Raw genomic sequence first — 12,268 nt, 5'->3', positions numbered from 1 at the left:
GGTGGGGCCTGGAGGGAGATGACTGGATAATGGGGACAGATTCTCCCTTTGGTGCTGTTCTCTCCTGATAGTGAGTTATTGCGAGATCCGGTTGTTTAAAAGTGTATAGCACCTCTCCTCTCTTTTCCTCCTCTTCCGGCCATATGAAGACGTGCCTGCTTCCCCTTTGCTTTCCATCACAATTTTAAGTTTCATGAGGCCTCCCCAGCCATGCTTCCTGTACGGCCTGCATAACTGTGAGCCAATTAAACCTCTTTTCTTTTTAATTACCCATTCTCAGGTATTTCTTTATAGCAGTGTGAGAATGGACTAATACAGTTAGCCTCTGTAAAACTTACAGAGAGGGAAGCCCCTGACAAGTGGTTGATTGCAGTTGTGTAGCAGTTAAGGTCTATGGCAAAGAATTTTAGGCCTAGGATGTTATCAAAGAGTATTTCAAATGCAAGAAATGGAAAAAATAATAAAACTTTTGCCCACATTCCTAAGAAAACAACAACAAAAAACAACTTGTCACTATTAAACAGCGTAGATTTTAATAATAAATGTTACATGCTGGTATGTGAACAAATGTTTTACTTAAACAGAATAGTATCTGGATTAACTATGTTGGCTAAGAAAAAAATGAAGATACAGTATTTTAGCACTGTCTACAACATTTATTTATCAAATATCATTTTGATTTTCATGTAATGTCTGAAATAATTGTTCATTTTGACACCAATTAGTCTACTTCAGAATCTTGTCTCATAATGCTAGTTACTAGCAACTTCTCTGTATTCTATTTTTTCTAGAAGGGAGCAGTAAATTTTCTCTGTATTCTCTTCACTAACTTGATATCTGAACTGAGATTTTCCATACGCATAAAAAAAAAAAAAAAAAAAAAAACAACCCAGTAAACTATGTCTCTAAACTGGGAAAATAACCAATAAGAATGCAATAGTTATCTGATGAAAATATCAACCCAAACCTGCATTAGTGATTACTTTAGGAAGCCAGCTACTTAATTGTATTCTTCTTCTCTTGATTTTGCTGATGTCTCTTTCACTTTACATAAAGGAGGATATACTAAGAACATAACTGTATTTTTTAAATGATTTCATATCTCTGATACACCTTATTTATTTATTTTTTTGTGATGGAGTTTCACTCTATTGCTCAGGCTGGAGTGCAATGGCGCAATCTCAGCTCACTGAAACCTCTGCCTCCCAGGTTCAAGTGATTCTCCTGCCTCAGCCTCCTGAGTAGCTGGGATTACAGGCGCCCACCACCACACCCAGCTAATTTTTTGTTTTTTAGTAGAGACAAAGTTTCACCACGATAGCCAGGCTGTTCTCAAACTCCTGACCTCATGTGGTCCACCTACCTCAGCCTCCCAAAGTGCTGGGATTATAGGCGTGAGCCACCATGCCTGGCCTGATATATCTTTTTTAAAAAAATTGTTGTCCCATTTAATCAAAGACAAACTACAGTTGTTTATGTTTTCCTTTCTTGCTTTTTATCATAAAAATAGGTTTCAAATGTGAAAATTGCCCAATTTTATATGTCTTTCCATGTGGATTTCCTTTAACTATTTTTATGTACATTTCACTTACCAGGTTTCTCCTCATCTCTGTAATCTTATAAATGGCACAGGATGATTAGTGTTTATAATATTGATGATTATGTCTGAGGTATATATTTTTGTGCTTGGGTGTACATAGGAAAAAATCATGATGTATCATCTTACAGATAACCACATCCTGATTATTTGGATAAGGAGATGTAAAAATAAATGCTGAGTTTAAATACACACATTTAATGGTTTAAAGCCATGCTTGTAGCCAGTTAACCAAAAGGCCAAGTTCCTAAATATGGCATTTGGTACACTAATGAAAACAAACACCTTGGCACCTGCCACACAAAAGACATTTGATTAACTAGTTGAAACTTGACTGCTCCAAAATTAGAAACGGAGGAAATTATAGGGAGGAAAGGAAAAGTCTAAGTTCAGCCCCATTTTCCTATTTTGTTGATAGTGGATAAATATAGCCCATGATTTAAAATCTCTTAGGCACCATGTATACTCTAGATCACAGAAGGTTCAAAGAAAGGATGTTCACTGACTGCATGAATACACCAAAGTAAAGGTGTTTGCATTTTTTTAGCACATCATTTTTTAAAAGTAATTTTTGAGTAATATTTCTCTGGATAGTGTGGAGTTTCAAAAGAAACAGCAGCCATAGAATCTGCCTTATAAGAAGATTATCTGTGTACTTCCTTGGTTTTTTAGACAACTGGACTAGTACGTGTTTTGACGTTTCAAGTAATTCTGCTGAATAAACAAACATATTGTATAACATCTTATGCTTTATTTTAAGGACTTTCCAAATGTAAGAATTGATTACGCCTTGAAAGGATCTTTCAAACTGGCTAGAACGATGGTATATGGAATAAGGCGGTGAAGTATAAAGTTTTGTCAGGAGGTATAAAATTTTGTCATTTACATTTGGGATATATCGTACATTTTTAAAGAGGTGTTAAGAGTTCCAATTCACGTGAAAGGTTCTGAAATTCCAGCAATAAAGAAAAACTGGTTTAACTATATTTAAACCAGAGTTTAATGAGAAGCCTGTTGAGATGAAGAAAGATGTTTTTATTAGTAGGAATCAGTGTCACAATGAGCCATTGTCATTGTGAAAAAAATCTCTCAAGTGGGCTGGGGCAGAAAAAAAGAGATTGAAAATCACTGATCTATGAAAGAAAGAGCAAACTGCTATGAGAGGTGTAAATGTTAGAGATGGTTAGACTGAAAGAGGGAAGCAATGTGAGCTAGTATGGGATCTCATGCACCTGTTAATCAATAAGACTTTTAAACTATCAGCATGTGAAGTCTGGTGTTGAAGGAAAAAAATAACTCAGGTGTAAAGGACATTTCTCTTCAACCTGCAAATTTATGATTAACATCTGACTTATGGATAGTTGATCCAACAATTAGAAATTCACGAAGGTACTAGGTTTATGGGTAAATCTTGATATTGTCCAGAAATTTTTAATTATTTACCCTAATACCTTGACTGGAAATACTCAAAATAGACTCCAGCCTCATTTGAACAAAAACTTAAAATAAAGGACTTAATTAAAGGATTTACAAACTAATTCAGTGGCTACATTTTCTTTACTTTCTCTTCTCACCATGACAGAGCACATACATTTAAGAGATTTAGCAGGATATTTTATAAAGGGGCCTTAGTTCTGACACCATGAAATGACCGTGTGTGCCTGCCGACAACACCATCTACAATCTTCCCTCATTGAACTACTGGTGTTCTTCCAGGCAGGTCGTGAGTCAGCTTGGCTCTTAAGTAAATCTGTAAAACACAGTACGTTCTTACCCCACTCCATGAAGTTATAATCTCTCAGGAATAATAAATGACACAGTGACAATAATTTTTTGTTTTAGGAAAAGGCCTAAAAGGGACAGTGCTTAACACAAAGTCTGCATAGCTCGCTGTAATGGAAAAAAGACCTGAGGCAAGGGTTGTGAGACTCAGGCTCTTCACTGCCTCTGTTGCTACTTAATGATGTGATGTTGGGCAAACACTTTCCTCTCGAGACCAAGTAAAATGGAGATGGTCTAACTGACCTCTGATGTTGCTTCTGGCTTTTAAAGTTCACTGGTGAAGCTGCCTATTTTCTGGTAAAAGTGCAGACACTTAACATGTAGGTAATGGTAATAGTGCAGATTTAGCTAGGAAAACTGACTTGATAGTTTCTCAAATCAGCCAGTTTATGCAAAAAATTGCATCTAGGCTGTGACACAAATATTTCCCTCTTTCACTTTCCGTATTTTTTAAATCAAGTATTTCTAGCTGAAAAGAAAGAACCTCCAAATCCTTGATTTTTGGATGTCGCTTATGGTCAGACATTCAATTTTTAAGAACATTTAAGAAAAAAAAAAAACCAATGCTACCAAGTAAATTGATATGCTTATCAATGTAAGACTAATTCCAATTTCAGAGATGTTAAATGGAGGCAAAATTGATGACATATGGTAATATATTTTAAAATGTTTACTTAGGTTTTTTTTTTTTTTTTCTTCGAGATGGAGTTTGCTCTTGTTGCCCAGGCTGGAGTGCAGTGGCGCAATCCTGGCTCATTGCAACCTCTGCCTCCCGGGTTCCAGTGATTCTCCTGCCTCAGTCTCCCGAGTAGCTGGGATTACAGGCCCTGCCAGTGTGTCCGGCGAAGTTTTGTATTTTTACTAGAGACAGGGTTTCGCCATGTTGGCCAGGCTGTTCTCGAACTCCTGACTTCAGGTGATCCACCCGCCTCAGCCTCCCAAAATGCTGGAATTGCAGGCATGAGCCACTGTGCCCAGCCTTACTTAGGATTTTTTTCTTACTTCTCTTTTTTTCCTATCATGCATAAGTCAGTATGCTCGTTTCCCTACCCTTTCAAAACAAAAAGTATTAGAACTGAGGTTCCAGATGCCATAGAACGCAGTTATATCCTCTCTTTTAAGCTGACAGAAAGAAAAGCTGGTATGATATTTAACTTGGTTATCAGATAGAAATGTTGCAAATAACATAAATAATATTAATAATTTAAAAATAATTGAGTACTACTCGCCTGCATTTTGAATTAACAGTCTGTCAAGATAAAATAATCATTTGAATATTTTCTCAGTAATCATGATCTTAATTTTAGTAGATATAAAATTGGTGAAGACAAAATAGGAATTTTTGATAATAAGAATTTTCAAACCTCTACAACTTCCACCAATATCACAAATGTGTGTGATATTGGTGGAGGTTGTATATACATGTATACATATTTTTTACACAATGTAACTCCCAAAATCCTCCATCAGTGAAAGAATAAATATTCAAAAAACAAACCTCTTTCAGACAATATATAGATATTCAACATTATGCTGGGGAAAAACTCAGGCTCAGACTTGAAGGACAGGGATCAGAGTTTTATTTGTGCTCCTTAATGGGTTAATGATCTTGAACAAGACTCCAACATTGTCAAAACTGTCTGATGAAACTGATTTTCTTCACAAAATGTAAGTTATTTAATTTTAGTTGATCTTAAATTAATTTACAAAGAGCACAAATTATGGAATTAGCTTAGAGTTCAAATAAAAGAAATAAACCTTTTAAGTTTATATTTAATACTGTTTGCTAAAAATATATGAGGATATAAATTTATCTATGAGAAAACTACACTATTTTAATTTGTATTTTATTATAACTAAAAACTTTGCAATGGAAACTAAAATAGTATGTAGAAACATTTTGTAAACTATAAGATAATTTGAAAATATTATATTTTAAAACATGATTAAAAATAATTGTTTTGAAGTGATTGTTATGTAGCTGAAGGCAGATGTTTGAAGCCAAATTTTTTCTATAAACACAAAATTTACACTCAACAGTCACTTAGGGAACTTAGAGACACTCACAGAGACAATCTGCAAAACTTACATTGAAAAAACCAAAAGGATAAATTGTAGTTTGTCATTATACAGGTAATCTCGATATTTCAATAAGTGACAATACTTGAACAAAGTTTTAAAGAAGGTTTTTCTAGCTTTCTTTGATTAGGGAAGCACCCAGATGATTGAGAGACTTACCTGCTGGAAAGCAAAGATTGGGACCTCCTGCCATTGTGGTCTCTTTTTTTATTGAAACTGCGGTTCCAGTCTCTAATGAACTTTGTCTCACAAGCAAGGCAACTGAGTGTGGCTGTGGCACTTAGAAGCTTATACATGGGTAAGAAGTTTGGGATCATCATAAACTCAAATTAGAGATTTAAAATCATTGAGGATTTTCACCCAAGAGCAATTGAAGATTGCTAGTGGCTTGTAGCCCCTGTCACTATCATATACATCATCTATATCATCCTCCTAAAAAATACATTTGAGAAATACTCATGGTGCATAGCCATTTATTTAAGAATTTCCTTCTGAAATTTGCTATTTTTAATAAATTGTGTAATGGTAATTTATGTTTTGGATTCCTGAAAAAAAGGAGCAAGTTGAGATTGAGAAATTTAACATTTCTTGTTAAAAAAAAAATTAAAATACTGGCTGGGCACGGAGGCTGACACCTGTAATCCCAGCACCTTGGGAGGCCGAGGTGGGCAGATCACCTGAGGTCAGGAGTTTGAGACCAGCCTGGCTAATATGGTGAAATTCCGTTTCTGCTACAAATACAAAAAATTAGCCAGGCGTGGCAGCACGTGCCTGTAATCCCAGCTACTCGGGAGGCTGAGGCAGGAGAATCGCTTGAACCCAGGAGGCGGAGGTTGCAGTGAGCTGAGATTGCACCATTGCAATGGCTTGGGCTACAAGAGCGAAACTCCATCTCAAAAAAAACAAAAAACAAAAAACAAAAAATTAAAATATCAGGAATGTGTTCTTCCCATTTGTCGGTGCTCTTCAATTGGCAGTAGCAAATTTTCCAAAGTCACAAAACCAGTTAGAAGAGCCAGAACAACAATTTTCATTTTCAGACTCCCAGTTTCATGCTTTTTCGAGTATAACCTATTTGTGTAAGTGTAAAACCTTTTTCCATCTCCCAAACAAATTTTTTTATAAAGTAATATTTTTATGGATGCAGTGTTATTAATGTGGCAGACACCTACATTTTAAAATGACTTTTCCTGAAGGCAACAAATTAGGAAGAATGATAAATTACTAGAACATGTGTTAACTGATTTATTCTATTTGGCACCACTTTCACTTTTTTTTAGACACTTAGCCTTCCAAAATCTTAAAATTTTATTTTTAAGTATCTCTGCCTGTTTTTTTTTTTTTTTCCCTCTGTTTGGATTTGTGATTAATACTACTAGTCTCTTTCTCGCAAAAATTAAGAAGCCAGAAACCTACAATGCCACTTTAAAGAGAGATTCCATTATTATTTTAAACACCCAGATCTGGATGTTTCACAAAGTGTTTAGTTGTTACAAACTCATTTAGGGCAGAGACCATGTCATGTTCACCATTGCATCTAAGCACCTAACAGAATGCCTGGCATAGGGTCAAATGTATGCGTTGAACGAATGCATGAAGCAGCCTTATGTGGAAGGTAAACAGGAATGCAGGGCAGTTATTAATATCCCAGCTTTCTTGATAAGAAAACCAAGGTAGAGGGAAGATAACAGATTAGCCTATGTTTCTACACTTACAGTAAAATGTGATGAAGTTCATGCTGGAATCCTGATACATCCTTTAGCATTTCACATCACAGATTCTCCTTCTAATGAAAGTTACATGCATCACTAACCTCCAGTGATCATTCCTCTAAACGTTAGGATTTCTCCTTTTCACACATTAATCTGTACTAAATCCCCAAATAATGAAATATTTCTTGATATAAAACTATGTTACTTAAAAATAGAAAATAACATTAGTGTATAGTTGTAGGCAATTCTGTTAAGGGAATCTGTTGTTTAATTCTAATGATCACTAATGGGAAAATAGCTTTAAAACTGTACATAGGGAAAAGCTAACAGAGTTGCACATATCAGCTGGCCATTCTATACATAGGCAATTTTTTATGCAGCATTAAAAGGCTTTCAGAGGGTAAAATTGGATAAATTAAGTTAAATATAGCATATTTAAATCTGAAGTTAATGTGGAATATCACGACCCCCTTCACCGTTTACCCCACTTTGTACTTAGATAAAATACTTGATCGAAATCTTACATAATAATTACATAATAATGAGAAGTACCTCTAACATGTAAAGGGGCAAAAATATAAATTTTATAATACTCAACAGCAGGATGCATTTATTAGGCATACACTGCATGTCAGACACTGGGGATATAAAAGTAAAGAAGATACATTCTCTGTCTTCCGATTGCTCACAGCCTGGTTCAGGTGGAAACTCCTCAACCACTTGCCCTGCTCAGGGATTTTGTTCTGCAAGAGCAGACCCTTTCTGGAATGCTTCCACCTTCTTCAAATGGAATTGTCGTACACAACCTTTTCAAAAAATAACATTTGCATAGGGCTTTATTATCTTGAAATTAATCTGCTGTCATCCTTACAAGTCATGTTAGAGCTATATAGAAAACATTACAATTCTGTTTTTAAAAAATCTGTGAACTGAGACAAGCTGAGTTACTTTAGAAATCTGGTCTCCTAACTCCTAGTATTGTATGTACATTTTCTAATACAACAAAGTGAATTAGTAGAAATAGGCTGGCTCTTAAGTTACATAGACCTGGATCTGAATGCTGATTAGGCATGTCATTTAGCCTTTTTGTTTTAACATCTTCTTCAGAAAAATAGGGGAAAGACCTAATTTGTAGGCTTAGTATGAAGATCAGAAGTAATCTGGGTAAAGCGGCATGCATAAATTAGTTACTCAATATATAACAGTTATCACCATTGTGATATTGCCTTTGAAATATGGCAACTTTTCAAAATTTTTTACTTTTTAATTTTTATGAAAAATTATTTTTATCCTTCATTTTAAGGAACAAAATTAGTCCTCAAAATCTAGAACTATGGCAGAGTGATAGAAAATAAAATATAGTAAGAAAAATAATATTGAATGGCGGTAGAAAATTTCACTATAGAGAGATAGAAATAACTCTAACATTTGGTGCATTATCATTATTTTGAGTAATAATATTTCTATAAAAATTGCTTCCAACTATAGAAAATGTAATCCTGGGAAAGAAACAAAAGAAAGCCCAGCTGTACTGAAGGCATCATTATTCTTCTAGCTCTATTTGTGCCACCTAAAGTGAATTTTTAATACTATTATATATAATATTTTAAAAGTGGAATTTTCACATATTTATAGCCTTAGGTATCATAGGAATATAGAATTTTAGAAACAGAGGAAGCAATCATTAAAAATTGTCAAATTTAATACCCTCAATTAATAGATGGAAAAAGTGAGACTCAGAGAGAATGAACCTGCTCAAGGGAGAGGAAAGAAGATAATAATATAGAAATGGTTGAAGAGGAAGAGGGAGCAGAAGGTGGTGGCAGAGGCATTGTTACTGGAGGGAGGAGATGGTTTGTATTAAGGCCTGAGCTGAAGTAGTGGCAATAAGGAAGAAGGGGTCACTGCTCCAGGGATGAACCATGACACTTATTTGAAGAAAGAAGAGAAAGGGCTAGCTAAAAAAATGCCTTTAATCTGAGAGATCTTAAGCCATTTGGAGAGCTGGTTCATTTAAGAGAGATACCCGGAGTTAGCACCTTGTTGTAGCTTACCTATTGTATCCTCACAAACTCCTGAGGGGAGGAGAATAAAGCTTCAGGGAAGCTGAATGATTTGTCCATACAGCTGTTGAAGTCAGACCTAGAATTCGAAGTCTAGTTTTCTGCCTCCAAAGGTTGTATTTCTCTGACTGAACTATTGAATCTAAGCAAAAGTTGCTTGTAGGTAATAGTCATAGTAAATGAAATATTGGCAAAACAGTTAAATTAGCTCTAAAGATTAATCCTAAGATTCTGTGATACTGAGATTTTATTCTCTAATATAGGGAAAACTGATTGACATGGGGGTTTCCTCAAATATTTTTATACTCAGTATCCCTAGCACTTCTATTTTTTTTTGTCCTTTTCACAAGGACAAAATACAATGTTATCAAGCCTTAATTTGTGCTTCAGTCTTGCCTGAAGTTGTATAGGTGGATTATAGCAGAGCTAGAATGATAAATTAGGATTTTTTACTTCGAGTTATTTTTTGAGACAAGTCCAATTAATCTAATTTTATTAATCAAATGTTCAAATCATTGAGAGTATTTGAAGTTAAAATGAAAGCTCTGAGGTTCCCGTGCCCAATCAACTGAAGATATCTTCTTGTCTACTGCTCATTATTCATTATATAAGAATCAGTTAAAAATCCTGGGAAATAAGAGGGAGAACGCAAACGTCAACCTTCAAGACTCTAAATGATTTTTGAAAGAAGCCATAGTAAAATTCACTTACATGAAGGAGACCTGAACTGTTATCTACAGAAAGTGCTCCTTAGAAAAGTTCTGTAAGACTGCTGAAGAGTAGTACCAAAGTAACAGAAGACACAGAATGTCCCTGATGTTTTTGGTATAACATTATCAATTCTATAACTTACATAGGCATTAAAATCACCCTAATTCATTCTCAAAAATGTTAAATTTTTAGAAGGAAAACTCATAAATAATAATCACATTCCTAAACCTATAGAGTCTGTTACTCAAAGAAACAACATTTGAACTGTTAGAACTGAATTCATTGAGTGCACACTAAACCTGAAATAAAATTTTAAATTTCCTCTCAAACAGAACTCAGATGTATGGTTCAGATTAACTCTCAATTCAATCATTGACTAGCAAGAGCACTACAAATACTGAAGAATAGACATACTCTAGGTCTACTCCAACTATGTTATTAAGATCACATTTGCATATTTAACATATAAGGAGAAAAAGAGAAGATGCATTAGGTTTTAAGAACATAAGATATAGAATTTCCTTAGTTTAGAGATGTTTCCTAAGTTCCAATCTTGATAGAAATAATGAGAAAAAGCCTTTCTTCTTTATCTAGGTTGTTTAGACCACTCTTCTATGTTAAACATTTTTCTAATATTAAACAATTTTGAGGAAAGCAAAATGATACTATTAACATATATATAGAATTATTATTTTGCATTCACTTTCTCTTTGTTTTGAAATGGAAGAAAAGCAAAAAGCAATGTAAAACATATGAAATATCTGAGTAAGCAATTAGTTCTACCTTAAGTTTGCATTACAAAAATATCTTTTTCTACTCATTTTAGAGAGGGAAATATTACCAAAAATTTTTCTAATTTTAAGAAAATCAAGTGTAATCAAAACATTTAAAGAGTCTGTGAAAGTAAAAATAATAGTTAAAAGAAAAAAAGCACTAAATCTTTATCAATTTTTACATATAACTTACCTTGTGAAAAATCAGGAGATTCTAACTTTAGAGTACTGTCTGTGCAGTTTCTCCAAAACTCAGCCCTGATGGTGAGTTTTCTCTCTGAGTTTTTATAGTCTCAGTTATACACCCCTTACTCCAATCCCTGCCTTTGCTTTCTCTTACATCATTTCTACAGATTTTCCACTGAGCATTTTCCCAAGCCTCTCTTCAATCTCTTTCTCTCCCTCCCTCTCCCTCCCTTCTTCAGTTTCTCCCTCCCTCCTTTCCCTCCATATTTAGTCTATCTATTGCTTTGAACATGGCATTTAAATAGCAATGGAAATATAGGCTCTGGAAAATTTAAGTATAGATTTAGTATTGTGTTCAGTTTCACACCCATCACCTCTTCCTGAGGTTTTAGTCCAGCTCTGGTTATTACAAATCATATTTGGGAAATACAATGCACTAAGATTTGTTAAAAATCACCAGATCACCAGGGAATCTCAAAGTATGATTTAGGGAGATTATAATCAGACACAAACTGATATATTAGTATAATTTTTGGACCTTTAAATGATCAGCTATGGAAATAATGAGTAGTTTCAGCCTCAGTCAGGTGCACAGTGCTGTGTCAGTGAAACACAATGACAGCTACTTCGTAATTAACATTGCTATACTGGGAAGGCTGTCACTAACAAACCTATAAATACTGAGCTGTGACATGTGAGCTATAAATGAAGACATTGTAATCATTTTTATCTTGCTCTTGTTCTTCGGTACTTTAATTTCCTTTTAACCAAAATATTCCTGCCTTTGGCAGAAGGTTTCCTCCATTCCTATCTCTTACTAATCACATTTGCATCCTTACATGCACAAATTATTTTTTTAAATGAATTACTAACTTATAAAGGTAACATGCTATCTTATTAGATTATTAATGGCTCATTTGATTCACCAGAGGGTCCCCATCTGACAGGTAAAGAGGCCGAGGCTCAGATGAATTAAGTGACTTTATGAGATCACACAGCTAAGAAGTAGTCGCAGAGCTGGATTTCAAATGCAGATCCTCCTAATTCCATATCCAGTTCTTTCCCCACAACTGCATTCTGTCTCACTACTGTAAAAGCTAGAAAAGAGAATCCAAACCAGATTATATTTTTGCACAAAAACAAATAAATTTCTTCTTTCTGGTTTCCCTAAAAAGGGCATTTAAAATACTACTCACTAGTATAAGAACAATTACATGGTTAATTTGGATCTAGATGAGGCAACTGACCAGAGCACACAGACTTGGTGGGACAGTAAAATGCTTCATTTTTATGAAGGGTTTCCAGGGATAACATATGTCTCAACAAGCTTGAAATTTGAGTAGTTGGCAGAGACAGTTCACAAAT

The 12,268-nt window shown here is 34.6% G+C and overlaps 1 protein-coding gene across 1 annotated transcript in view; it reads right to left on the bottom strand.

Annotated features, from left to right (window-relative positions):
- Positions 1–11,033, bottom strand: part of OSTN (osteocrin) — a 59,760-nt gene extending 48,727 nt beyond the window's left edge. The window contains exon 1 of the mRNA XM_003895275.5: positions 10,911–11,033. The gene's annotated coding sequence lies outside the window, so the exon portion shown is untranslated. The remainder of the gene's footprint in view (positions 1–10,910) is intronic.
- Positions 11,034–12,268: the final 1,235 nt, after the last annotated feature.

This window comes from Papio anubis, chromosome 2 (genome assembly GCF_008728515.1).
Source record: "Papio anubis isolate 15944 chromosome 2, Panubis1.0, whole genome shotgun sequence".
Taxonomy (NCBI): Eukaryota; Metazoa; Chordata; class Mammalia; order Primates; family Cercopithecidae; genus Papio; species Papio anubis.
Note: the sequence above shows the minus strand (reverse complement) of the source record. Positions and strands in the feature narration are given on the sequence as shown.